General features: G+C 35.8%; 1 pseudogene; it reads left to right on the forward strand.

The window, feature by feature from the left end:
* LOC122198781 overlaps positions 1-17,956 on the forward strand; it is a 56,057-nt pseudogene that overhangs the window by 7,768 nt on the left and 30,333 nt on the right.

Here is a 17,956-nt window from a genome sequence, read left to right on the forward strand (position 1 = left end):
GGAGGTGGTTTTTGAAAGAATTAATAAAATTGATAAACCCCTAGCCATACTTCTCAAAAAGAAAAGAGAAGGGACCCAGATAAATAAAATCATGAATGAAAGAAGAGAGATCACAACCAACACCACAGAAATACAAATAAGTATAAGAGAATATTATGAAAAATGATATACCAACAAATTGGGTAATCTGGAAGAATTCCTAGAAACATACAGACTACCAAAACTGAAACTGGAAGAAATAGAAAATTTGAACAGATTCATAACCAGAAAAGAAACTGAATCAGTAATCAAAAATCTCTCAGCAAACAAAAGTCCAGGGCCAGATGGCTTCCCGGGGGAATTCTGCTAAACATTTAAAGAAGAATTAATATGTGTTCTTTTCAAACTGTTCTGAAAAATAGAAATGGAAGGAAAACTTCCAAACTCATTCTACAAGGCCAGCATTACCGTGATTCCAAGACCAGACAAAGACCCCACTAAAAAGGAGAATTACAGGCAATATTCCTAATGAACATAGATGCAAAAATTCTCAACAAGATACTAACAAATCAAATCCAACAGTACATTAAAAGAATCCTTCACCACAATCATGTGGGATTTATTCCTGGTCTGCAGGGATGGTTCAATATTCACAAATCAATCAACATGATAATCATATTAAGAAAGGATAAGAATTATATAATCCTCTCAATAGATACAGAAAAGGCATTTGACAAGGTACAGCATCTGCTCCTGATAAAAATCCTCAACAAAGTAGAGAGATAGAGGGAATATACCTCAACATCATAAAGGCCATATACAAAAGACCCAGAGCTAATATAATCCCCAATGGGTAGAAACTGAAAGTTTTTCCTCATTTTTATTTAACATAGTAGTGGAACTCCTAGTTTCAGCAATCAGACAACAAAAAGAAATAAAAGGCATCCAAATTAGCAAGGGAGAAGTCAAATTTTCACTATTTGCAGATGTCATGATACTCTATACAAAAAACCTGAAAGACTCCACCAAAACATTGCTAGAACTAATACAAGAATTCAGCAAAGTCACAGGATATAAAATCAACGTACAGAAATTGGTTGCATTTCTATACACCAAAAATGAGCAGCAAAAAGAGAAATCAAGGAATCAATCTCATTTACATTCGCACTGAAAACTATTAAGATACCTAAGAATAAACCTACCCAAAGAGGTAAAAGATCTGTACTCTGAAAACTATACAACACTTATGAAAGAAATTGAAGAGAACAGAAAGAAATGGAAAAACATCCATGCTCATGGACTGAAAGAACAAATATTGTTAAAATGTCTATACTACCCAAAGCAATCTATACATTTAATCCAATCTCTATCAAGACACCAAGCACATTTTACACAGAGCTAGAACAAACAATCCTAAAATTTGTATGGAATCACAAAAGACCCCAAATAGCTAAAGTAATCCTGAAAAAGAAAAGAAAAGCTGGAGGCATCACAATTCTGGACTTCAAGCTATATTACAAAGAGGTAGTCATCAAGACAGTATGATATTGGCACAAGAACAGACACATAGATCAATGGAATAGAATAGAAAATCCAGCAATGGAACCATAACTATATGGTCAACTAATCTTCAACAAAGCAGGAAAGAATATCCAATGGAAAAAAGACAGTCTTGGGGCACCCGGGTGGCTCAGTCATTAAGCGTCCGACTTCGGCTCAGGTCATGATCTCACGGTTCGTGAGTTTGAGCCCCACATCAGGCTCTGTGATGACAGCTCAGAGCCTGGAGCCTGCTTTGGATTCTGTATCTCCCTCTCTCTCTCTCTGCCCCTCCCTCACTCATGCTCTGTCTATCTCTCAAAAATACATAAACATGAAAAAAAATTTTTTAAAAAAGTAAAAAGACTGTCTCTTCAACAAATGGTGTGGGGAAAACTGAATAGCAACATACAGAAGAATGAACCTGGACCACTTTCTTACACCATACACAAAAAAATTCAAAATGGATGTAAGACCTAAATGTGGGACAGGAAACCATCAAAATCCTACAGAAGATAAGCAGCAACCTCTTTGATCTCGGCCATAGCAACTTTTTTTTTTTTAATTTTTGTTTAATGTTGAGACAGAGAGACAGAGCAGGAGTTGGGGAGGGGCAGAGAGAGAGAGAGGGAAACACAGAATCTGAAGCAGGCTCCAGGCTTTGAGCTGTCAGCACAGAGCCCAATGTGAGGCTCGAACCCACGAACTGCAAGATCATGCATGACCTGAGCCAAAGTTGGGACACTTAACCAACTGAGCCACCCAGGCGCCCTTGGGCCATAGCAACTTCTTACTAGATATGTCTCTGGAGGCAATGGAAACAAAAGCAAACATGAACTATTGGGACTTCATTAAGATAAAAAGCTTCTAAAACATTAAAACAAAAAAGATAAAAAGCTTCTGCACAGCCAAGGGGGAAAAAAAATCAGTGAAGTTAAAGGCAGTCTATGGAATGGGAGAAGATATTTGCAAATGACATATTGGATGAAGGGTGAGTATTCAAAATATATAAAGAACTCATTAAACTCAACACCAAAAAACAAATAATCCAGTTAAGAAATGGGCAGAAGACATGAATAGACATTTTTCCAAAGAAGACATACAGATGGCCAGCAGACATATGAAAAGATGCTCAACATCACTCATCATCAGGGAAATACAAATTAAAACTGTGATGAGATACCACCTCACATCTGTCAGAATGGCTAAAATTAACAACACCGGAAACAACAGATGTTGGCAAGGATGTGGAGAAAGAGGAACCTTCTTACACTGACGGTGGGAATGCAAACAGGTACAGCCACTCTGAAAAACAGTATGGAGGTCCCTCAAAAAGTTAAAAATAGAACTACCCTATGACCCAGCAATTGCACTACTAGGTGTTTACCCAAAGAATACAAAAATACTGATTTAAAGGGGCACATGTACCACGATGTTTAGAGCAGTATTATTAACAATAGCCAGGTTATGGAAAGAGACCAAATGTCCGTTGATAAATGGATAATTTATAGATAAATTATCTATAATATGATAAAGAAGAGGTGGTAAATATTTGCAATGGAATATTACTCTGCCATTAAAAAGAATGAAATCTTACCATTTACAATGACATGGATGGAACTAGAATCTGTTGTGCTAAGCAACATAAATCAGTCAGAGAAAACTAAATAGCAATTGATAACCCTCATATGTGGAATTTAAGAAACAAAACAGATGAACATAGGGGAAGGAAAAAGAAACAAGAAAGGGAGGCAAACCATAAGAGACTCTTAATCATAGAGAACAGAACTGAAAGTTGCTGGAGGGGAGGTGAGTGGGGGATGGGCTAAATGAGTGATGGGTATTAAAGAGGGCACTTGTTGTGATGAGCCCTGGGAGTTATATGTAAGTGATGAATCCTAAATTTTACTCCTGAAACCACTATTATGTGTTAACTAACTAGAATTTAAATTAAAAACTTGACACCAATAAATAAATAAATAAATAAATAAATAAATAAAATCCTTTTAAAATTCCAAATAAAATAAATAAAAAATAAAAAATAATCATATACTCAAGAAATTATTTTTGAGAACCAGCCACTGTTTTATACATAGGGATACAGTAGTGAACAAAAGTCTCTGATCTCTTGGTGTTCACATTCTAGTGGAGGGAGAAAGGCAAAAAACAAGTAAGCAAATGACTTCCAAATATATCGGGAATGACCAAGCACACAAAAGGGATCAAGAGGAACAGAAGCAAGTGTTATGTAGGTAGAATGAAATAGAAGGCCTCTGCACTGAAGCCTGAGGGAGGTGAGGACCACTGAAGACTCCACAACTGAGCTTTTCCAATGAAAATCAGAAAATTATTCATATTTTAAGACATGCACTTAAATGTAAACAAAATTGTTAAGTCATAACCAATAACAGATAGGTTGACAGAAACCTCAAACAAAGGACAGAACTAAACCTTAAGTCTAACAGGAAAACACTAACAAAAAATGGTGATAGAGTCCTCATGAATTTAAACCCTAAGTCAGTGGGAAAAGATCACTCAAATTAGTCTTTTTAGCTCTAAGATATTGTTTAAAGCAAAATCTTTCCATATTACTCTTCCGATCTAGCAGAGTCTCTAAATAAAGATAAAATCTGTTCATTCGTCAACTAGAACAAGGTTCATTACAATGCTTACTAAAGAGCCTCCTGAGTGCAACAAACCTACCAGAACAAGGTTCCTTCCTCTCCTTTCTTTCTATTATAATTAAGTCAAATCTCACCACAAAGAAACACCTGTTTCTAAGAGGCCACATGAAATGAAAGGAATAATAGGATAGAGGAAAGATTTTAAAAGCACACAAGCTTTTATAATAAAATCAAAACCATCTTTTAGAAAATAACTAAAGACAGGTATTTAAATTAGCAATTAAAAGGTCATATTTTTAACTTAGCTAAAAGGAATAAATGTGAATAAAAGGAAATGATTCGCTAAAGACTTTAAAGTTTATTTATTGAGAAAGAGAGCACAAGCAGGAGAAGGGCAGAGAGAGAGAGGGAAAGAGAGAGAAGTCCAAGCAGGCTTTGCACTGTCAGTGCGGAGTCCGATGCACGGCTCGAACTCACAAACCAGGAGATTATGACCTGAACCGAAGTCAGTCACTTAACTGACTGTACCACCCAGGCGCCCCCATTAAAGACTTTAAAAGGCAAGTACTCTTGCCAAAAAAACGTCAAACTTAAAGTGCAGTGAAACAAAGAATAGGAGGTATAATTTTTAATGCATATTCCAAAACCAATCTTTAATATTTAGTCATGAATTTATCTATAAATTTCATATAACATTAAAGGAGACTGTGAAATGTTTGTATTCATTAATAAAAAGCATAGGTTAAAAGGCCCCAGTCCAGATCTATCAAACCAGAACTTCTGGTCCCCTTAACACAGTTTTTAGGAACCACTGCTATAAGATACCAAGTTACTAAGACTGGATTATGATCATGGTTGCACAACTAGGTAAATTTGCTAAAAGTCGTTGAACTGTAAAGTCTTTAAAATGGTTGAATTTATGCATGTGAATTATATGTTTACATTACAGCTCAATAAAGTTGTTTAAAAAAAAAAGGGACACCAAGTTAAATACACACCACACCCAAACAACAAAAGAATATTTAAAACCAGTTATTTTTAAACATTTAAAAAGTTTATATTACACAAACATTCCTTAGAAAGTGAGCACACTGGAAATTGCTCCTTTGAGAGTTAATTATGAATATCATTTCATGTTCCCATTGTCAAAATATTCTTCATGCTGGTGTTATCATGTTTAACAGACAAGAAATTCAGGCTCAGAAAGGTTAAGGAACTCTCTGAGGGCCACTCAGCTGGCAAGGGCAGAGCAGGCTTCCAAACCAAGGCACCTCATGCCAAGTCCAAGAAGGCACATTCTAGTGCAACACATGCTCCCCATGAAGAAGGGCAAGAAACAAAGCATTACACAGGTGAAGGACCCTGGAGGAAGCATCCTCTTATACCACTCTCCTTTTCCCACGGGCTGTGATTAGCTTCGAAGCATGTTACTTTTCACAAATATCTATCTAGGAATCTCATTCTCTCTGTGCATTATGACTGCTTCTATTATTTATTCATGCTATCTTGTTTTGTTTTTTTTTTTTATTTCCTCAGATTCCTGTCTAGTATTCTGATCAGAGCAAAAGTTCAGCAAACATATATTCTTTATGAGAGTAAGTTGTCATGAAAAATGAGACTATATGCCTTATCTATTTAAACCTCTGGTATGGCAAACTTGTAGATGTCCCATTCCAAAATCTCTTTTTTACATTCTTTTAATAAATCAAGGATTCCGAAACTTGAATGAACATCAGAATCACCTGGGAGCTTATTAAAAATGCAAACCTGTGAAGCCCTCTCAAATCTAATGAAACTGAAACTGGCAGCATCCTTGAACCAACTTTTGGGAACTATTGCTATAATATAGCACTGGAAATAGACAAAACATCACTTTTTTTAAATCAAGCTATTCTGTTAACACATTCAGATTGAGAAATTAACATAATTTTAAAAGAATCAAAAGAGATCTAGGAAGATGGAGGCATCCTATCCTTGACTGAAACCAGGCAGAAAATCAAAAATGTTAAGGAAGGAATTTGTGCCTACCTCAGGAGTGGTGGAACTATGTCTAGGCGAGAAATCAGTAGCCCTAGATTCCAGAGTCAGCTCTGCCCCTATGCAAGTCACACCATCACTGACAGCCACAGTTTCTCTTTGTTTCTATAACACTACTGTTTTTCTAACCATTCCTTCTTCATCTCCTTTGCATTCTGCTCCCTCTGTTTGTCCTTTAAATATGACTGTCCTTTAGAGTCCTGTCCTCAGTTTCTCTTGAACTATACACATTGTAGTCCCATGTCTTGAATGACCTTTACATGCCAAAATCCTCCCAATCTGTGTCTTTACCACTGACTTCGGCTGCACTCTGTTGTACAAGACCGTTGGCCTGTGCAGGTGATCCCACACTCAGGGAGGTGACAGACACCTTAAAGCCTTTTGTCATCAACAACCTACTTCCCACCAGTTAAGGTGGAACACTTTTAACTTTTTACTATTCCTTTCTGGGGTATCTTCCTTTAAAGAGTTAATAAAGCCAGATTACCACCAATAGAAAAATAGTTAAGTAAATTATGATACCTTTATTTAAAGGAGCGTTACACAGCCATATAAAATGGTGGTTTTAAAAACTATGCAGAAATATGGGCAAAATAGCTCAACATCACTCATCATCAAGGAAGTGCAAATCAAAACTACAGTGAAAAAAACTACAATGAGATATCACCTCACACCTGTCAGAATGGGTAGTATCAAAAAGACACCAAAACAAGTTTTGGTGAAGATATGGAGAAAATAGAACACTTGTGCACTCTTGGTAGGACTGAAAAATGGTGGAGCCATTATGGAAAACAGTATGGAAGTTTCTCATAAAATTAAAAAAAGAATTATTGGAGCACCTGTGTGGCTTAGTCAGTTAAGCATCCAACTCTTGATTTCAGCTCAGGTCATGGTCTCATTGTTCATGAGTTTGAGCCCCGTGGTGTAAATCCCACCTGGAATTCTCTCTCTGCCTTTCTCTCTGCCCCTCCTCCACCCCCTCTCAAAAATAAATAAAACTTTTTTAAAAAGTCAAAAATAGAACTACCCTACCATCAAATAATTGCACTACTGGGTATTTATCTAAAAACTACAAAAACACAAATTCAAAGGGATACATGTACTTCTATATTTATTGCAGCATTATTTAAAATAGCCACATTATGGAAGCAGCCCAAGTGTCCATCAATAGATAAATGGATAAAGAAGAGGTGGTGTGTTTATACAACAGAGTATTATTCAACCATAAAACAGAATGAAATCTTGCCATTTGCAACAACATGGATAGATCTAGAGGGTATAATGCTAAATGAAATAAGCCAGAGAAAGACAAATACCATATGATCTCATTCATACGTGGAATTTAAGAAATAAAACAGAGGAAAAAAAAAAGAGACAATCCAAAAAACAGACCCTTAACTGTAAACAACAAACTGATGGTTACCAGAGGGGAGCAGGGTAGCGGGATGGGTGAAATAGGTAAAGGGAATTAAGAGTACACTTATCATATGAGGAGTGAGTAATGTTTAGAATTATTGAATCACTATGGCACACCTGAAAATAATATAATACTGTATGTTAATGATAGTGGAATTAAAATGAAAAACTTAAAAAAATGAAATAAAAAGAAAAAACATGGGGAAATAGAGTATATTGTCACAAAAGACAATACTAAATTTTATGTTTATTATGATTACAGTTATGTAAAAAGGTCAATCAAATGCATTTGGACTAGGACTGGAAGGGAATATGAACAATGACAGTTTTTTTTCTTATTTGGAATTCTCATTTGGGAATCTCATTAAGAGATTTCCATTAATGTTATGGTTATTATGTCATTTATCCAAATATATAGCTGACATATGATCATCTTAATTTCTATGGTTATTCTACTCTTCATAACAGGTTTGTAAAGCTAAATAATAATATAATAGCTGCTCTCTGGTTTTGTAAAAAATAAGATGCTATAAAGCAAGGTAGGCTGTTCTTATAAAATGTTTGTTACATCAATATACTGTAGAAATGACAACCACATCTATCTGTCCAGATGTCAGAATACTTTGCCAGAAAAAGTACTGTCTTCTACACCAGTATATGATTATGTTAAAGAGATAAATGGGATTATTACAACTACTTTGGAAATGGGGAAACTGAGGAACAGAAACATTTCAGGACTTACTCAAAGGCTAATGACAAATCAGAATGAATTTACAGTTCACTGATACTTGACTAACAATCTAAATATATTTCAGATTTCTATATTAACTGTTCCTAGCTTTTAATTACACAGCATAATTTGCCTAAGAGAATACTGTATTATCTTAATTCATTGATTTCATATCGTATAACATGCTCCTTCTTTCTGTTTGCTTAGGAGATTTTTTAAATGCTCAGAAACTCATTTATACATGACAGATGACTTTCAAAGACAACACTGTAAATAGAATCTTTGATATCAGGTGCTCAAGTTACATGCAAAATAACAAAACTGAAATTGAAGTGCACTTATACATATCTTCATTTATTTTACTACTTAATAGAATAATGACCCCTTTGGTAAGCTAATTCTGATATTGTTAGGACTATGGGTTACTGAGCTTTATAAAATCACCAAAAAAAAAGGAAATGATTAATAAGAATCTGTTCAACACACAATACAATTCTAAGCAGAGTTCTTTTGCATTACTTGGTCTATTGATTTTGGATTTCAAAGAAATGAAATCCAAAGAAGGAGTACTGCTAATCTACCTTAGAAGCAGCACACTGTCATTTAAAAATAACATTATTCTGACTAGTATTCAGCTCATTCTAACTTTGTCATTTCATGTATGGACAACAGTCAACCACAAGATTCTTTCTGAAAACACACAGACAACGTGAACTCTGAAAATTCAGTAGGTGACAGTTTCTTTGACCATTTCCTTAACTCTAAATAGTTACAGACTTAAGAATGAAAGACACTTTATTCCCTTTGCATTAAGTTGACAGTCTCACACTTCTGTCAATAAGTATTTCATAGACTCCACATCTGTCTTTTTTTCCCATAAGGGTCTAAGTCTTGATAAATTCTGCAGAAGGATATGTTTTTTAACAAAGTATTTGAAATGTTTGGAAATATCATCTACCAATAAATTTCTGAACAATCTGCAAATTCAAGGGCCCAAATTTCAGTCCCTTCTTGATCAAAACCACAATAATAAATAGTTTTACTCTTTCCTAACATGGTACTGCAAGTAAATTTCATTTTATCCTTTAGATAAGAAGCACAAACTGGTAACTTTCAGGCTGTAACCAGGCCACCAAACTGTTTTGGTTGGCTCACACAAACTTTTTAAAGAATTAGGCCAATATAAAAATCAAGTTATATTCATATAAAAGTCCAGATATCCAGTTTCTCTCAAAAGATTGGAACTAGGCAACTCTAGACCTACATTCCTATGTGGCAATATTTTAGCTGATGGGGAGAAGTGGCTGCCTCCTTTACAGAGCTGTGAATCTCCAGGTGACCACAGTCACTGCTAATTGACCCCTAAATCCTACTGTGCCCCTGACATCAAGATCCATTAAACCTAGCTCACTTCATGTAATTTTGTTACCTGTCTGGTCTCTGTAGGCATTTGAATTTCTGACTCCTTCTAACAAAAAGTTTTCTGTTTTGTTTCATTAGCATATATTGCACATCCGCTGAATAAAAGGCTCTTTGGGGGAGTAGTGAGGAATAACAGGTTATAAGTCCTGGCCTCAGAGAATTTAAAGTCTAGCAGCAGGGAGTGAAATGCACAGAGTGATAGTACAAGGTGCTGAACACTGAATCCCATATAATGGTCTAAAGCAGAGCAGAGCTGTTCAAGAGAATTACAATGTAAGCCACATATGTAATTTTAAATTTTCTAGTAGCCACACTGGAAAAGTTTTTAAGGTGAAATTAACTTAATAATATATTTTACATGAACCCATATAACCAAAATCTTATCAGTTCAACACAGAGTAAATATAAAAAATTATTAATGAGATGTTTACACCCTGTTTTTGTACTAAGTCTTTGAATCCAGGATGTAATTTATATTTAACAACATATCTCAATTTGGACTAGCTACACTTCACGTGCTCAATAGTCACGTGTGGCTACTTGCTACTATATTGGACAGCACAGATCTACAGTAATAAGGAAGGGCACCCGGGTGGCTCAGTCAGTTGAGCAACCAACCCATGGTTTCAGCTTGGGTCATGAGCTGATGGTTTCGTGGGTTTGAGCCCTGTGTCAGGCTTAGGATTCTCTCTCTCCCTCTCTCTGCCCCCTCCCCACTGATGTTGTCTCTGTCTCAATAAATAAATAAACTTAAAAAATATATACACACATATATGTATATGTACATATGTGTATATGTATATTTATACACACATATATATAGTAACAATAGGGAGCCCAGAGACAGCAGCAACTCATTTGGAGAAATCAAGGAAGGCTTCATGGTAAGTGTACCACTGGAAAATAAATAAGATGTGGATCAGTGGAGATGGGACAGGTGGGAAGCTTTTTAAAAAATGGCAGGAAAGCAGGATAAAAACAAGTAAAGTGACCTATCTACTTGGGGAATTAGAGGAACTTGGACAACAGGAAACAAAAGACAAGGAGAAAGCAGAGGGTTAAGGTGGAAAGGGATGTTTGAATCCTCTTTATCAAGGATATTGACAATTCTGCTAAGGAGATAAGATTTTATTCTCTCAGGAATGGAGAACCGCCAAGACATTTGGAGCAGGAAAGTAGTTTCTGAAGTATACATTTTGGGATGTAGAGTATATAATGTAACTGAAGTCAAATTAGTCAGAGTTCATGAAAATAGGGTTAGAATACAAGGACAGAAGCTCCAGAAGGTTGATATCAGTTTAATACAAAGGAAAATTGTCTAAATTGTCAGTATTGCCCAAAAAACTGCTGCTCTAGGAGGTTGTAAATTCAACTTTGGGGATGTAGGAGTAGATGCTAGATAACAATTCTTCAGGAATCAGGCAAAGTAGAAGAGGTTTCTTTGTCCCCTGTCATACACAGATAGCACCCCTACGCTCAATTCCCTTTGAGCAAGCTGTAACTTCATGCCTTTCTTTCCCATTCAACACAGCATATTGGAATGCAAGGGAGAGAGAGAGTGCTATTATTACTGAGATAACCTTGAGTCTGTTCTAATTTATTTTCTAAAAGAAAGTAAATCACTCTCAACTTTTGTTACTTTATTATTGGGGGGTAGATGAAGAACATTTTATTCTCTTGGCAACTGGTATGAGAATTCCGCTTAGTGAGAGAATTGCCTTTGTTGGGAAAATGCTTCAGTAGTGCCACTTGGGGTAGGTGAGTCCTGCAGGGCAGGAATGTCAACTGAAGCCAAGGATTCAGAGGAAAGCAAACTATGTGGCATGAGACAGAGAGAGCAATTTGTTTGCTCTTAAGAGGGAAGGGGTGAAAGAAAAGAAAGTCAGGGTACAGAGAGAAGATGGACGAGCTACTGAAATTGTTGACAGACTGTATTCCTCAGATATTCAGTCCAGTTACAAACTCAGGAAATGCTTAGAATGGGTGGATTTGGGGTGGTTAACTAGTGGAAGCACTGAATTTTGCATACAGGTGGACAAAAACCAAACAGAAAACACTTGCAGACATAAAAAGCTAAACCGGAGAAAGCCTCAAGAAAATAATCCCTTAGAAATGTACAGAAATTATGGGTACCACTGTGGACGGGGGTCAAGTCACATTAACTTAGAGCCCCAGGGACAGGGAGACACTGCTGATCATCTTTGTAACATTACATAAGTCCACACTGCTTGTAGGAGAGTTTACATCTGTTTCTACACACAGGGACATCAGATGACCATGACTGAAAACAGCCATTAGAAAGGGCAGTCAGCCTTAGACTGTGCATTGGCAAAGACCAGCTTGTGAACCCTCTCTCCCATCCAAGTACTAGCCAGGCCCAACCCTGCTTAGCTTCTGAGATCAGATGAGATCAGGCACATTCAGAGTAGTATGGCCATGGACTTGAGGACCCTCTAATCCCTTACTTGGTATGACAATAACTGTTTTTAAGTGGCCACACCTCAAATGTCCTACATCAGTTTTATTTAACCAGTGCTCCTTCAAGTGAAGTCTAAGCAGATGGTGCGGCAGAGAGACCTTGGCATTGCAGAAAATTATACCACACTTCTTACAGTACCCATGTATTTGATGGTAAATAATCAAAAACCTTGTCATTTTTAAATAAGCATGGATAGATTATTATTAGATTACTATTATTGATTATCAGATTATTAAAATAAGCATTTAATTTTAAGTTAAAACCTGGAGACATCAAGGCATGGCATATCTTGATCATTCCATGCTTCATCACCAGATCACAGAGGCACATATGCTTCACTATTCACTGCTATAAGACTTCAGTGGACAAGCTTGTGAAGCTTGTGAAACCCTCTGGTTTAAACCACACCAAAAGGCTGCTCAAGATCAGCTGTCACATCACAGCTATCTGCAAGTTGCCTTTGATTTTATGCCAGTTTCCAAGCAGCTTTGGGGACCCATCTGGTAAGTGGCATAAATCAGCTTCATTATCATCATCTCATGGCATTTAGAGGCTCACACAAATGCAGACATCTGTCTATAAGCATCATGTAAAGCTACCTGCTGCCTGGAGCTCACCAGCTCAGTACTACAACCTAGCTGTGGACTCACATTTAGTAAAACACACAAACACAGGCCACTGAACCTTGGGGACATCAAAATGATTAAAGCGTAATTACAAGCAGACTGCGGTTGTGCTGCTGATTATGTGACTGCCCTGTTGACTAGAATGATGACTGAGAAGAAAATCAATCTAGCACAGTGGCCAAAAGCAAGAGTCCTACAACCAGACTCTACAGGAATGAATCCTGGCTCTGCCACTTCTCAGCAATGTGACCCTGGCAAGTTATTTAAGCACTGTTTCTCAGTTTCCTACCATGTGAAACGGTGAAACTAATAATTCCTGCTCCATGGTGTTCTGAGAAAAGTTAAATGAGATAATAGTTGTAAAGCCCTTATCCAACTGCCTGGCACAGAGTAAATGTTCAATCTCTCTCTCTCTCTCTCTTTCTCCCTATCTCTATCTCTATCTCTATCTCTTCTCTCTCCACCCCCCCAACTCCACCCCCCCCAAGTGAATGGTTGGACAATACACATTTGTGTGTCCTAGGCAATGTGCTATGGCTGAAGGCATACAAATCAAAATGCTCTCCGGCTAATTAGGTTGCCCTGTAATACAAGGCAAGCTGTGGCAAGCACTGGTAATAAAGCACTCAAATAGTATCAGCCTGAGAACAGGGACTGGACTTATTCATCCTTGTATCCCCAGTATCTCAACCTATTGTCTAGCACAAAAGTAATGCTAAATAAATAATTGGAGAAGAAACAAATGATTAATAGGTAAAAGGTGGGCAGAAGTAGGAAAGGCTTTGGAGAAAGGCTTGGTAATACAGATGAGATTTCAGGAGGGTTTGAGAAAGAAGTAAGACACATAAGTAAAAAAAAAAAAAAAACAAAAAAAGGAATCAGGGAAATGGGGAGGAAGTAAGGAAAGGACAGGTACACTTGTCACACATACTATGGCTCTAATATCAAGAATTCCAAACTATGAAAAAGAATTATTGTTGACCTTGCTGTTGACCAAAAGTGAAAGTGAAAACCCCTTCTCAAGCTTGGGGTCCAGGAGAAACTCCACAGGCAAGAGACTGAGCCTCAGACTTGCCCAAGGTCTGGACTTACTGAAGAGTAGAAAACATGCTAATCAGAAGAACTCTTCTCATTCTAGGCTGCAGCCCACCTGTCCTACCTGGAATGCTCTCAAGATGGCTTCCCCCATCACACTGTGAGCTCCTCAAAGCAGGCATTATATCTTATGCATTGTTGGAGGTTTGATAAATTAACTGGGAAAAAAAGTTAAAATGCCCCCAAATTACAAAGTGTACAGATTGAAACAATACTATATATGTCATCTGGGCAAACTTTTTAACCCATCTCTGGCTAAGGCCATTTAAAAATTAATTAATAATGTATCACTCAAATATAGTTTCCATTAGAGCCTGGGTTAAAAACTCTAATGTGTCTCATCTTCCCCATTCAAATATAGAAGGCCAACGGGATCCCAATTCCAGTCCCTTAAGGAAGTTTACAGTTTCCTTTCTATTCTAAAAAGAAAAAGAAAAAAAAAAAAAAAAGCAATGATTTTTCACCTATCAGGTTGCCAGAAAGAGAAAAGTTTAATTAAATACATTCTTAGAATGTGAGGAAAGAGGCAACCTAATACACTGTTGTTGAAAAGGTAAACAACTACCAAAGTCCAAACCATCATTTGCACACCTTATAAATTTGTCAAAAGGATATACTCCAAGCATGCAGAATTTGGTATACAAGGTTTCTCACTGTTGCATTTTGAGGGGGCTACTTTTGTATTGTGGTAAAATACACATGACATAAAATGTACTACTTAAAGCATTTTTAAATATTTTATTCAGTGGCATTAAGTATATTCACATTGTTATATAACCACCATTACTATCTATTTCCAGAAAATTTTCACCTTCTCAAACAGAAACTCTGTACCTACTAAAAAATAACTCCCATTTCCCTCTCCTCCCAGCCCCTGGTAGCCACTAGTCTACCTTCCGTCTCTGTGAATTTGCATATCCTAGGTAGCTCATTTAAGTGGAATCACATAATAGCTGTTCTTTTGTGTCTGGTTTATTTCACTTAGAATAATGGTTTTAAAGTTCATTCACCTTGTAGCATGTATCAGAATTTCCTTCTTTTTTTTTTTAAGGCTATATAATTATTCCATTGTATGTATATACCATATTTTGTTTATCCATTCACCTATTTATGGATTTGGGTTGGCTCCACCTTTGGCTATTGTGAATGATACTACCACGAACATCAATATACAGGTATCTGAGGCCCTGTTTTGAATTCTTTTGGTTATATACCTTGAAGTGGAATTACTGGATTATATGGAAATTCTATCCTTAGCTTTTTGAGGAACTATCAAATTCTTTTATACAGCAACTGCACCATTTTACACTCCCACCAGCAGTACACAAGGTTTCTTGCATTTTTATAAGAACAAAAGATTGGAAGCAACTTAAACATTTATAATAGTCAGCCAATTAAATAATTTATGGTGCATCCTCACAATGGAATACTATGCAACCCATAACAACAAAATGAATAAGGAAAGAGTTCTACATGTATTAACTGAAAAAGCAAATGCAGAACACTGTATGCGCTATGCTACCATTTCTGTAAAAGAGAAGAAAAATATTTATACATATAAATTTGCTTCAAAAAATATAAAATATCTCTTGAAAGCTACAGAAGAATTAATCACATTCATTGCTTCATAAAAGAGGAACCAAGTGATGGGAGGTCCAAAGAACACAGAGACTTTTCACTTTGTCAGACTTGAAAATGTATGATTACATGATGTATTTGACTACTAAATTCTTAAAAATAAATACAATCTGTTGGATTTTGTGAAAATACATCTGACCCTTCTTCATGCTGGAAGTCCACATCACCACCCTTAGAAGAGGGAAAGAAGAGTGTCTCCTGTTGCAGTACCACAGGCATCTCTCAGAAAAGTTGATCCACATTTTGATGCCATATCCACTCCCCTCATTTTCCTTATTTTCTAATGCAAGATTTGAACCCCAAATTTAAGCTGCTTCCTCAAGATGCTTTCTCTTTCCTCTCATAGGAAGGAATGACATCAAAATTACTTTGTGAAAGCCAGGACCCCACTCCAAGCAGATTCTGGTAATAACGTCCCCAAAAAGGTGAAGACACAAAGTGAGTATGTCAATCAAACACACGGAAAATAAGAATCTCTCCTAACATGGTAAAATCACAGCACTGAAGTTTTGACAGCTTAGGAAAATATAAAAGTGAATCCATCATTCTATCTTTGAAATGCTTTACTATCTATATATGTCCACGACCCCAATATCTTTCTAGCACTCTCAATTGGGAAATGACAATAATATCTTTTTCGTTAGCTTTGAGTAATCCCAGAAAAGCATAATAGCTCATCATTATAGGGAATATCATAACAATGGAAGAAAGAACAAAAAAAAAAAAAAAACTAATGTTTCTCTTTCCATTATTTAACATCAACTAATTCAACAAATATGTGTGTGTGTATATATATATATATATATATATATATATATATATATATATATATATACACACATATATATATATTTTTTTAATGGTTATTTCCCAGGGTTCTACTTAAGTTAATGCAGCAATATCCCTAATTTCTACTCCTAGTTAACTACTCTTAGTCCTTGGGGACTACAGTCCTCAATTAGTTATATGCTTTTAGTCATTTGCCTCTGCATCATTCTTGAAAATTCACAGTTGATAATCACAAGATTCAAGCGGAGGTAAAATATTGTCAGTATTTTTAAGCACCATTTGGCCGAAAACATTGCGTGGGAACACACACACACACACACACACACACACACACACACACATGCTGATGAGTCATAGGCAGATTGTAGCATGTTATTTTGAGACTTCCCTGCCCACCATAACACTGCCGCACATCTGGCCCATCTTCAAAATGGTGACCTGCTGGAGCAGTGTTCATGCTACTCTCCAAGGCTGGGTGGCACTAACAAATCCAAAGTACTATATAATTTCCAGCCCCCTACTTCCAGAGTTCACACAGGAAACATGAAGGAAAAATTTAAATATAAGCCAATGTGGAAAACATGTGCTTTCATAATCTTAAATAGCCTTTGAATTATTTATTTGTCCAATGAATTTAACAGATGTGAAAATATTAATGCAAGTTATTTGGAAAACTGTAGATTTGAAGATTTTAATGTTATAGCTTAAAGTTATAATGAAAAGGGCAGATGGTAATAATCAGAAAAAAATGTAATAGAACACTTTTTGTAGTAAAAAATGTACAACAAAGATTTTAAGTCATGCCCAATAGTGAAAAGTTTGCTGTTACTATATTCAGCTGGTGCTTGGCCAAAATTTGCTCTATATATTTCCATATTAATAGTGTTACCTGAATCAGCAAAAAGAATACATTTACAGTTCCTCAGTATTTCTATAGTATTCACCTGGAAAATCTTCATTTTTAAGGGCTTTTGTTTTCTCCCAATAAAATAATTTTTAGTTATAGAATGTAAATAAACAAATGACAAAATATGATTTGTATTTTGATGAGTTAATTCTCTCATTCTCCATATGGAAAATTTTAATTCTGAATTATTATTTATATGACCAAGCCTTGCTTTTAAATATATATGTATGTATGTAAGTATACATATATATACTTACATACATACATATATATATATATAATGAAGCATAATTTTAAAATTGATCATACATATAAATGTAAATGAAAGTTAACATGGACTATAATTTGTATTAAATTTGACTTCTCTATAGCCATACAGTTACTTGATATTTAAAATTAGATTTAAAATTAAATCTCATGAATTAAAATATTCCCTTTATTATGAACAAGGTAGTATTATAATAAAAGTATTTTTAGGAGAGAATAATGATAGAATCAAAAGCACTGGATAACACCAAGCATTAACAATGAAATAAGAGAAAAACGTATGTTTGTTTCTTAGATGCTGTGGGTGTATTTTACTGTTATGAAAAACTGTATCAAAACATTATCCCGAATCAGTAATTTAAACTCACTATTATAACCCTAACTGTATCATAAGCAAAAGTTTCTGGG

This window comes from Panthera leo, chromosome C2 (genome assembly GCF_018350215.1).
Source record: "Panthera leo isolate Ple1 chromosome C2, P.leo_Ple1_pat1.1, whole genome shotgun sequence".
NCBI lineage: Eukaryota > Metazoa > Chordata > Mammalia > Carnivora > Felidae > Panthera > Panthera leo.